General features: G+C 41.7%; 1 protein-coding gene across 1 annotated transcript in view; it reads right to left on the reverse strand.

The window, feature by feature from the left end:
• Window positions 1–11,606, reverse strand: part of KHDRBS1 (KH RNA binding domain containing, signal transduction associated 1) — a gene marked incomplete at its 5' end in the record, with an annotated part of 30,675 nt that overhangs the window by 18,551 nt on the left and 518 nt on the right.

The raw sequence follows: 11,606 nt of genomic DNA on the forward strand, positions 1-11,606 counted from the left end.
CGTTTATCCTCAGAAATAACTCAGTGAAGTGGCTGGTATTATCCCCAGCTCACAACTGAGGAAAAGCAGACTCAGAGGTCAGACAACCGCCTCTCAGACACAGAGCTGCCCAAGTGCCAGAATGAGGGTTAAAGCCCAGGCTGTCACCTCCTATCTCAGCCTCTCCCATTGACTCCCAGTGAGAGATGGGCAGGGGTGGTGGCTCGTTTTATAAAATCCTGGGGAGCACAGTTTATACCCTCAGACATGGTAATGCAGCCTAAAGGCAATGAAATGCTGACGATCTTTCTTCTTTTCAACTCCATTATTTCTCTCCTTGGCCTCAGTCCCTCCGAGAACTAGGGCTGGTTATAATGGGAAGAAAAAAAATCAAGGAGAAGCTTCCTCAAAATGCCCACCCTCAGGCAACCTTTTGAAATGTGGCTCCTCTAAGTGATCTTTGCCCAGGCCTCTGGAGACTGTGGCTGTCCCAAGAGCCAAAGAAAGAAAAGCTGAGGTGTAAACAACACAGAGAAGTGACCCACTTGTTCCCTAGCCAGACACTTAAAATAATGCTATCTATTCAGTGCCCTCATGTCAGGAATTTTGTATTATTATCTCACTCTGTCTCTCTAACCAGTATTATCCTCATTTAACAGGTGAAGAAATCTAGACTAAGTCACAAAGCTCGTCCAAAATCAGAACACTAGCGACAGAGCAGATATTTAAACCCAAATAACTCCTTATACCAAAGTAAATTCAACTAAGTATGGCATTTCTTTTACAATAACTTAATCTTTCCTTTTTTGGTAAATCTTATCACAACCAGAGTATACGCTCCCAAGGGTGAGGACTATTACTATATCTCAGAAGAAAGAACATGCTTTTTGTTTGTTTTTAATAATTATTTATTATTTTTATTTTTAAATTCGACCAGGGAGAGACAGACAGAAAGAAAGTGAGAAAACAAACTACCAGGTCCAGGACTTGAATAGCGGTCATCCATATGGGAATCTAGAGCCTTAATTGCCACGCCACCTGCCAGTCCCAGAACATGGGTTTTAAAGCAGACAGAACTGGGTTTAATTCCCAGTTCTGCTACATGCTTACTTTTAAAGAGGGGTATTAAAAAAATGGAGGAAAAAAAAGACGTTTAATGAATACTAAAATGTTAATACTAGAGAAGTTTGTTTGTTTGCTTGTTTTTTGAGAGAGATTTTTGCTATAAGGTGCGTGTGCTCACCAGAGAGACAGAAAGTGAGAAATCAGCCCCTTAGGGGATGATGGCTATGCCACAATCCCTTCTCCTCCATTCTTCTTGGGATTTGGGGATACATGCACACGTGCCCAGCATGAGTTTTTAAGCTGCTGGGTCCAGGACTTGAACTGCGATAGACTACCTGGGAGTTCAGTGATATACCATTACTCCCATCTGCTAGCCCCAAGAAGATTTTTAAAATTCTACTACTTTTTGTTTTATTTCATTGCTAGAAGGCACATGTGTTCAGCAGAGAGACAGAGGACTAAAGAAAGCACCTACCCATGGGACGAGGTCAAAACACAACTCATTCTCCTCTCTTTCTCCATCTTGTTGGGATATGGGACATACACACACATCGAGCCAGCATGTTTCTCAAGCCAACAGGGCCGAAATTTAACGGGTTGACAACGTGGGATCCGGCTCTCTTATAACTAGGCTATGAGACCAGCCAATGCCAGAGAAGTTTGAAAAAATTGTATACAAACTTCATCAACTGGCTTAACTCAAAACACTGACAGATATGTATCATTAACTGGGCATCTGAAAAGGGCTGTATAAAGAATAAGACAACGGTCAAGATTTTCTGACTAAGGAATCCAGAGACTATGTTTCTAGGAAAGCAAGGTTCACAGCTTATCTGCTCCGGAAGGTGAGGGGTCAAGACCTCCTCTAGAAGGCCAGTGCACTTGGTGCATACCTCTAACCACAGCACTCCTGCTGTTAACCACTTCTGGACCTCTTCCATGGCTAGTGTCGGCACTTCTTAGGACAATGCCCATACACAATAGGCAACTATAAACACTTACAGAATGAAAGAAATGTACCCTCGGTACCCCTAAATTCCTGAAATAATAAGGCTTTATTATTCCCAAACTTAGACATCTTTCTCCTGTACGCTTTCTGTTAGTATTATCTTTTAGAATCATAGCCCAGTAACCTTACTATCTTTGTGCAAAAAAAAAAAAAAAACACACCTCCACTCTTTCTACTGATCGGATTACTTATGGTCTTAGTAAGGTCAGTGATTCAGGCGGCTTAGGCAGGAGAATCCCAATTGTGAGACCTGGTCTTTAAAAAAAAAAAAAAAAAGGGCACTTGAGCCACAGGATCTTAACCTTTTTTGGTTCATGGGTCCCTACCTACACACTGACTTCTCACCTAGGACATTCATATTTATCATTTACGATGGCAGTTAGATATGGAGAAAGGGTGGGTATCAGTTACAAATTTTTTCCCCAGTGTCGATGGGTGGTGTAATGGTTAAGGTGGCTGGACTCACATGGCCAACTGTGTGGTTTGAGTCCCAGATCCAGCGGCTTAGAAAACATGTGTCTGTGGAGAAGGGACTGCAGGGTGGCCACTCTTGGGGGGGGGTGCTCTGTCACTTTTTCTGTCTCGATCCAACAAGTGCATGTGCTATAGCAGAACTAAACACAAAACCAAACCAAACCCAAAAAGCCTGAGTTAAGAGCCCATGTTTACGGTTCAAATCTCACATTCCAGGAGAGTGGCCAACACCGTTAAGATATAGGTAATTGTAGAATTACATGCAGTCATGAGAAATATAGAACTCCTGTATACTCTTGTAACTGCCAGAAGTATGTGCACTCACTGGAGGGGCGGAGAGGGAGGGGAGGAAGGAAACATCCCCTAATGAAGTATGGTCATGTTGCGATCCCTTCTTCACTTTCCACCTTGTCAGGATTTTGTGCACGTACACATGGGCTTGGCATGTTTTTCAAGCTGCTGGGGCTGAAACCAAAGCTGGTCACGTGGAATCCAGCTCCCTTAACCACTAGGCTACTAGGCTATGGGGCTGGACAAAAATACTATACCCTTTTTTTTTTCTTTTTTGAGAGGTTTCTGCTATAGGGTGCTAGCACTTGCCAGAAAGATAGAGACAGACAGAAAGACAGAAAGCAAGAAATCACCCCTCTGGGGTGGGAGAGGGGAAGCCACACCGGAATCCCTTCTTCTCCATTCTCTCAGATCTTGGGAACGCCTGGCATGAGTTTAAGCCACCAGGTCTGGGACTCAAACCACAGTTGACTACATAGAAGTCCAGCGACATAGCCATTATGCCAACTTCTGGTTCCTAGTTTTTAACTTAAATTTATTCATTATTATTATTATTTAATTTGACCAGAGAGGGAGAGAGAGGGAAAGTGAGAAAACAAGCTGCCAGGTCTGGGACTTGAACCGCCTGTCAGCCATGTGTGAATCCAGCACCTTAACCACCATCCTATTACTCCTTACCCAGTCTTGCCTCATGATAAATTTTGCATATGCATAACACAGTATCATGACCAGAAAATTAACATTAATACCAACTGACTTTATTTTGCCAGTTTTTATAAGCACTTGTGCCTAAGTTTAGCTCTATGCAATTTGATTAGAGTTATGTGACCACTCCCGTGGTAAAGACAGAACAGTCTGTAAGGGAGACCCCTCACACTCCTCCTTTTTTAAGGTTTTTGTCACAGGGTACTGGCCAGAGACAAAGTGAGAAATCATCCCCCTGGCGGATGGCCAGACTGCCATTCCTTCTCTTTCATTCACCTCTGGGGGTTTTGCATGTACACACATGCACCTGGTATGATCTTCAAGCTGCCCAGTCCGGTACCTGAACCCTGGAGTTGGCCATGTGGGATCCATGCCTTAATCATACCACCTGTTGTGTCCTACACTACCCTTTTATAGCTGGAGTCGCCTCCTTCCTTCACTATGGGCAACAACTCATCTGTTCTCCATCTTTATTATTTTGTTATATTAATGGAATTATAGTATATAACCTTGTGAAACTGGCTTTTTTTTCACTGAGTACAGTTCTCTTTAGATCCATTTGAGCTGTTGCACTCATCAAATATTCTATTGTAGAGATGTACCACAGTTTAGCTATTCACACACTGGAGCCATTTGATTTCTTTTTAATCTCTGGCTATCTTGAAAAAAGCTACTATGAACAAGTTTGTAAGAACCAGATTTTTTTTTTTTTAATCTGCTAAAGGGTGTGTGTGCTCACCAGAGAGTGAGAGAATACCTCCCACGAGGTATTCCATGCTGCCATCCCTTTTCCATTCTCTTTTCAGGATTTGGGGCACCCATGCACACACATGGCTCAGTGTGCTTTTCAAGCTGCCAGACTTTCAAAGCTCAAGCCATTGTTGGCCAATGTGGGATCAAGCCACCTTAACCACACCATCACTGGTTTGTCCAAGAACTTGATTTCTCATTTCTTTGGAACAAATACTCAAGAGTGCAAGTGCCGAGTTTTGTAAAACAAACAAACAAACAAACAAAAAAAACAAAGAAATGTAATCACAAATACTAAAATGCTTAAAAGTTGCTTAATACTGCTAGTATGTGTTCTGTAACAATAATATTTATTGTACCACATATAGTCTTATGTGACTTGGCATTTAAATTAAAAAAAAAGAACTATTTAATATTATCTATCGTAATTATTTTTTAAAATTTTGCTACAGGGCATGTGTACTCACCAGAGAGTGAGTGAGAGAAAGTGAGAAAGAAGCAAGCTTCCAGGTCTGGGACTTGAACTGCAGTCAGCCATGTGGGATTCCAGCACCTTAACCACCATGCCACCTGCTGGCTCCAGCATTTTAAAAATTGGAGAGAGAGAGACCCTAAATGGGATATAGTCACACCTTAATTCTTTCTCTTCCATTTCTCCATCATTTCAGGCTTTGGGGCACGTACACACACCCAGCAAATTGCTTAAGCCTCTGAAGCCAGGATTTGAACCATTGTCAGCCATGTGGGATCTGGCTTCCTATGCACAGGGCTCAACTGCTACACTGTGGGGCCAGCCTGGAATTGACTTGTCCTTTAACATTAGATTTCTAAGATTTTCTATGTTGTTGCATAGAGATATACTTCACCCATTTTCACTGTTAACATAAGTATTTTATTTTGTAAATTTATCACATAACCCAGTGAATGGCGGAAAAAGTCCAACCACCTGTGAACAAGGTGTACCATCTCATACATGGGGTGTTTATGTGAGGAAGTTTCTGTAGGCACATTCTTAGGAAGATGCTGCTAAGTTTTAACTAAGTTGAACATTCAGTTTTCAGATAAAATGCCAAATTGCTATTCCAAATGGTTATACTAATTCATACTCCCACCAGCAATATATAACAATTTCTTTCTTTTTTAATTTGCCAGAGTGAGTTGCTCACCAGAGAGACAGAGAAGGAAAAGAAAATGAGAAAGCGCCTGCCAGGGCGATCACCACAATCCCTTCTTCGTCGTCTTAGGATCCTGGGCACACAGGCACACGCAGACAAGTGTGTTTTTCATACACCGGGTTCAGTCTTCAAACCATGCAGTAGGCGATGGGGGACTCAGCTGCCTGACTACCACACCACCAGCTGGCTCAAGAATTCTTTCTAATTTGAGGCCGGCAGGTGGCATGGTGAAGGGTGCTAGACTCCCACATGCCTGACTGCGGTTCAAGCCATGGACCTGGCAGCTTGCTTTCTCTCTCTCTCACTGTCCCTCTTGTCAAATTAAAATAAATGAATGAATAAAGTCGAATAAAACAATACTTAAAAAAACAATTCTTTTGGGCCCAGCAGGTGGCATGGTTGTTAAGGCACTAGAATCTCACATGGCCAACCATGGTTTGAGTCCGGAACCCGGCGACTTGCTTTCTCACTTTCCCTTTCTCTCACTGTCTCTCTCTGGTGCCTCTAGCAAATTAGAAAATAATTTTAAAAAAAATTTTTTTTAATTATTTCTAATTTACATTTCCCTAAGTCCTACCTGTTTGACTTAATTTTTGTCAGTGTACCATGTTTTCATTATTTTTCTGTCTCTAAAAAGAATCCATTCATTTACCTTCATTTATTTTCTATTAGCTAATTTATATTTAACTTGCCAGGTTGAAAAAAATAAATCTAGATGAAATCAGTTTGGAAAATCCAAAAAGTCAACAGGTTGGACTGGCTCCATAAGCTAATGATTAGGGGAGTGAGAGGCTATATGGCTGGCCATAGGTTGGAACTTCAGCCCAGGTGACTTGACAAACATGCCAGACCTGTGTACCTGCATACTCCAAAATTCCAAGAAGAAGGGACTGCAACATAATCACACCCCACTGGAGGTGCTTTTTCTCTTTCCTCCCTCTGCATATACCCTCTAGCAGCTAAAATAATTAAATAAAAGAAAAAAGAGAGTACCATCCTCTTTACAATCTTAGTTCGCTTACTTCTCCACCAAAGACAAGGCATTTTTCTTTTTTATTCAGATCTTCCTTTATCACCTTTAATACAATTTTACATTGAAAAGTCATGTGATCATATATTCCTCATCTGCAATATTGACAGAAAAATTCCTCCTGCCTCACAGGATGGCCAGGTGCGTGAAGGTAACTATAAACGGGCAGCACGCCTCATAGTACACTACATGCTCTACAAAGGCTAAATACTGCTATTGCTGCTTATGAACAGTCACATATATTTTGAACTGATTTTCTGAAAAATTGTGAGGGGGGCACATGTGCTCACGAGAGAGAGAGACCCCTTCACCCCGTGGGGATGGTCACACTGCAATTCCTTCTCTATTTGTGTTTCTGGGATTTGGGGCATGCACACACACACACACAAGGTGTGTCTTTCAAGCCTTCAGGTCCAGGACTCGAACCATGCAGTTGGCCATGTGGTACAAAGTGCCTTAACCACTATGCCACCAGCTGCCCCTGATTTTTAAAAAGTTTATTATCATTGTTATTATTTCCAAGATTTTTTGCTATAGGACATGTGTGGTTGAGAGAGAGAAAACAAGCCACCAGGCCCAGGACTTGAACTGCTGTTGGCCATGTGCGAGTCCAGCACCTTAACCACCAAACCACCTGCTGGCCCCTGAACTGACTTATTGCTTATCCCAAGGTATTTTATATTAAGAGAAACAGAGAGAAAGTGAGAAGTCACCCCAAGGGGATGGCCACCTCACAGTTCGTTCTCCTCTATTCTCCTCCTGTGTGCATGCACACACCTGGTGTGATCTTTTAAAAAAATAATTATTTAATTTTATTTACTCATTCATTTATTTTAATTTGACCAGAGAGAGGCAAAAAGAGGGAGGGAGGGAAAATGAGAAAGCAAACCACCAGGTCCAGGACTTGAACCGTGGTCAGCCATGTGGGAGTGTCCAGCACCTTAATCACCACGCCACCTGCTGGCCCCAGCATTTTTATTCTAAGAATAACATCATGTAATTTTTCTCCCCTGGCTCTGCTTGTATATCTGAAACCTTTATCTTATACATCTTTATCTTATGATGACCCACATCATTGACCACTTTCCTAGGTAAACAATCATGTGTTGCAAACAGTGGTAAACTTTGCCTTTGTTTCCTATTTTTATACTTAAAATTGGTTGGTCTGCAATTCCTTGGCAATTCCACTTCCCAATTTTAATAGCAGGCTCTCCTGACTCTGAAGAACAAATTAAGGTTTTGATATATTTCTCTAAGATATGTAAATAAAGGTAATTATTTTCAAGTTTCAGCAGACTTGTAAGATATCCTTTATTGGATGCTTCTGGAGGATAGATTTCTGAGTATCCTTTCAAGATCTTCTGAGAATTACTATCTAAAATATTACTTTTTCCAGGGCCGGCAGGTGTGAAGGTTAAAGGTACTTGACTCCCACATGGCTGACCACAGTTTGAGTCCCAAACCTCATGGCTTGCTTTCTCACTTTCTCTCTCTCTATCAAACTGGAAAATAATAACAAATAAATAAAGATAAATAAAATAATTCTTTTTTAAAAATTTACTTTTTCCTGAGTCATTTTACTAACTTCTATCTTCCTAATTGTATAAGACTTTCAAAAAAGATGGGCCAGCTCTGTGGCCTGGTGCTTAAGACAGCCAGATCCCATATGGCCAACTGCATGGTTCAAGTCTGGGACACAGCAGCTTGAGAAAAATACCAGGCACATAGACATGGGTGCCCAAAAACGTGAGAAGTAGAAGGGGTGGAGGAGAACAGTTTGCAGTGTGATCGTTTCCCACTTGGGGTGCTGTTTCTCTCTGGCAAGTGCATGTGCCCTCCAGTGAGGAAAGTGGGGGAAAGGAGAAAGAGAACACTGATATATATAAAAGTATTTTATTTTTATTACATGAATATATTAACACAATAAGTCACTTTCCTCCAGAAAACACCCATGAGTAGTTTACCAAGTCCTTGCAAGCCTGCAAGTGCATTTAATTGTCATCACAGTTGAATATCAATTTGTATAATATGGAAATCTATTTTTAAATCTATATCCCTTGGAATTGTGTCAACATGTTCCATCATACTATGAACATGAGCATTCGTTCATGAAACATTTAGTAAGAATGCTACTCCAGGTAACACTCTTTAGGCACAGGAGACACCGTGGTGAACAAAGCCAATGAAAGGTGGTGAACAAAGCCAATGAAAGGTCCCTGCTGCGGTGGAGCTAACATTCCAGCCATGAAGGAGGGGTCATCAACAAACATGCAATTACAAAATACAGTGCACCAGATACCGCAATATGCAAAATAAACCTGACAAAGGGACAGGAAGGCTGTGTGGTTGCCATAGGAGGGAGGTCTGGATATCGCTACACCTTTTGGAGGAGTCATAGTTTCCTGTCATTGTCCCTGATGATTGGCTCTGATCTCTGAGTTTTCTTCTGTATCTGGCCTCATGATTTTTGCTATCCTGTTAGCATTCTGATACTTTCACATCTATTTTGAGAAATATTGTGTCTAATTAGAGCTTAATTTTAAAGTACAATTGTGGCAGGCACTACAGCAGGAAAGGAGAGAAAGTGGTGTTAGGTGTATGGATGCAGACTTGACTGACTTCAAATCCTGGGAATGCTGTTTACTAACTTTGCGACCTCATGTAAATCACTTGTGTGTGCCTGGGTTTCCTCATTAATAAGAGTTAGGATAGTTAAGACTAACCTTTCGACATTATTGTAAAGATTAAATATTTAACGTGAAGTGCGAAGACCAGTGCCCCACACACAAAGTGTTAACTCTACTTTTCTTAACGTGTCATTAAGAGAGCTTAAATATTACTATTCTGTCTTCTAGAAGTCTCACAACCAGCTGTGATTTCACTGCAATTCCTTTCCAAATCATTCAGAAACACTTTAAAGAGCAGGCTCAACATACTTTACAATGTCCATGCTAAGTGTCCATAACATTTCAATTCTGTTCTTTCAGTGAGGAAGTATTTCATCTCTCCAATTAAAATTTCAGTTTAGGTCTTGGTTATAAAAAAAAAAACCCACGACATCAATAAAATAAAAAAAAGCACTCTTAGTAACAAAGATTAAGCACTGAGAGGATAATGGAAATTATAACTTCTTTTGAAGGATCAAAAATTTTTTCCCAGTTTTTTTTTTTTTTTTCCCCATAGGGCACAGTGCGCTCGCCAGAGAGAGACATAGAGACAGAGAGAAAATGAGAAATCCCCCTCTGGGGGGATGGCCACGCTGCAGTCCTTCTCCTCCATTCTTCTCCCTGGATCCTGGGCAAGCATGAACGCATCCACATGCGCCCGGTTTGAATTTCAAGTCAGTGGGTCCACGACTCAAAGCACAGTCAGCCATGTGGGAGTCCAGTGATGTAACTGCTATGTCATCTGCTGGCCCCCAAGGATCAACAGTCTTGGACAGTTATCCTAAGACATCATCTTACTTCAAAGAAGAATAGAACACTGGGCACTTGTGGTCAGAAAGAGAAATTTTATCTATGTTTTCATACATTGTTTAATATCATGGATTTACAACTAGAAGAAAAATGTGGCCAAGTTTTTAAAAATTATTTATTTAATTTTATTTATCATCATCGTCATCACTGTTATTAATTTGACCAGAAAGAGAAAGAGATGGAAAGTGTGAAAGCAAGCCTCCAGTTCCAGGACTCGAACCACAATCAGCCATGTAGGAGTCCAGTGTCTTAACCACCATGCCACCTGCCAACCTGGCCATTTAATTTAATGATTGTATGCCAAAAGAAAAAGGGCTATTGATTTTATACATGATTTAAATGTTCACAACTCACTATCCCACTTTATATGAAGTTACTGAGGTTCAGAAAGTTTCTCAAGATCAGGTAACTATAGTTAAGGTCACAATTCCAAACCCTACCCCAATACTTTAAAATACTAAAGTTTGCTATTTTGTTTTCATGCATTTAACCTGGACTGATAAAGATCTGAGGGAAATGAATTAACCTACCAAGGTTAATTTTATCAACTTAACAAGGCAAACTTTACCTCTTAGTCTGACATTCTTGAGTATGCATACGTGTTTTCAGATTCAAGCAAACACCTGGTGTTTGCTATATGTAAGAAGGTATGAAAAATATAAAAAGCAGCTCTGGGCCTCAAAGAGCTTTTCAGAACTCAAGGAAAGGTACTGTTTTAAACGATCTGAATGCCTTACAGAACAGCAAAGCAGACTGAAAAATGTATGCAGTTTATCTAAATGTCCCTATTCTTGACCACCACGTGTTTTATTTATTGTGCTTAAAAGTAATAACCCCCTTACCAATGTTAGGATGTAAGAGAATAAAGGGAGGGAAATGATACTTTCACAATGAACTGTCCATTTTATCAACCTTGCCGAAGAGCCCACCTACTGGCATTCACTGCTGCCGGCTGGTGAATTTTTATTTGCTTAATACAATTTCGGTATCATAATGAATACTTATTAAAACAACGTGTTAACGTGGAAGCCAGGGTCGAACAGACAGCTTCGAGGAGAAATCAGAGCGACTAGGTGATTGGCCAGCGCATATCAGGAACTCAGCGCTAGTCTCCAGCTAGAGAACAAAGACTACCGTTTCTAATCTACCGCACAACCGAAGCAAAATTTCAAACAGAAAGATCGAGCCTTTCAGGTAGGTACCAGCATCATGCTATTTCTCTTCGTCTTTGCCTATCTTGTTGGAAAGGGTGTCATGCAGACCACCCTGGAGTCCCGGACCTCCCTCTATCTGTAGCGTCCCATTGCACTTGTCTCCAGAGTTACTTAGCCCGTTTTTAAAGGATGACGGTGAACACACGATGTGAAATAATAGGGAGGACTTCCGGCGCTGTAGTAATTATTTTATTAGCCCAAATCGGCAATCTGAGTCGGAAAACCCCAAGCTCGGATTCCCACAGGTCGCTCCGGCCTCGCAGCAACTTAAGCCACAGTTACCACTAAGTCCCGCCGGGCCCGGCCGGCCCAGCCCTGGCGGCCGCGGGGCGCAGGGCAGGACATCCCGGCCTCGCCCGCAGCGCCCCGGCCCGCCCTCCCCGTCCCTCCCGGCTCAGGCCGTCGTGGCCTCCCACCACCTCCGCGGAGCGCGCCCCC

The sequence above is a fragment of the Tupaia chinensis genome, unplaced genomic scaffold (assembly GCF_000334495.1).
Source record: "Tupaia chinensis unplaced genomic scaffold, TupChi_1.0 Scaffold000573_1, whole genome shotgun sequence".
NCBI classification, from domain to species: Eukaryota; Metazoa; Chordata; class Mammalia; order Scandentia; family Tupaiidae; genus Tupaia; species Tupaia belangeri.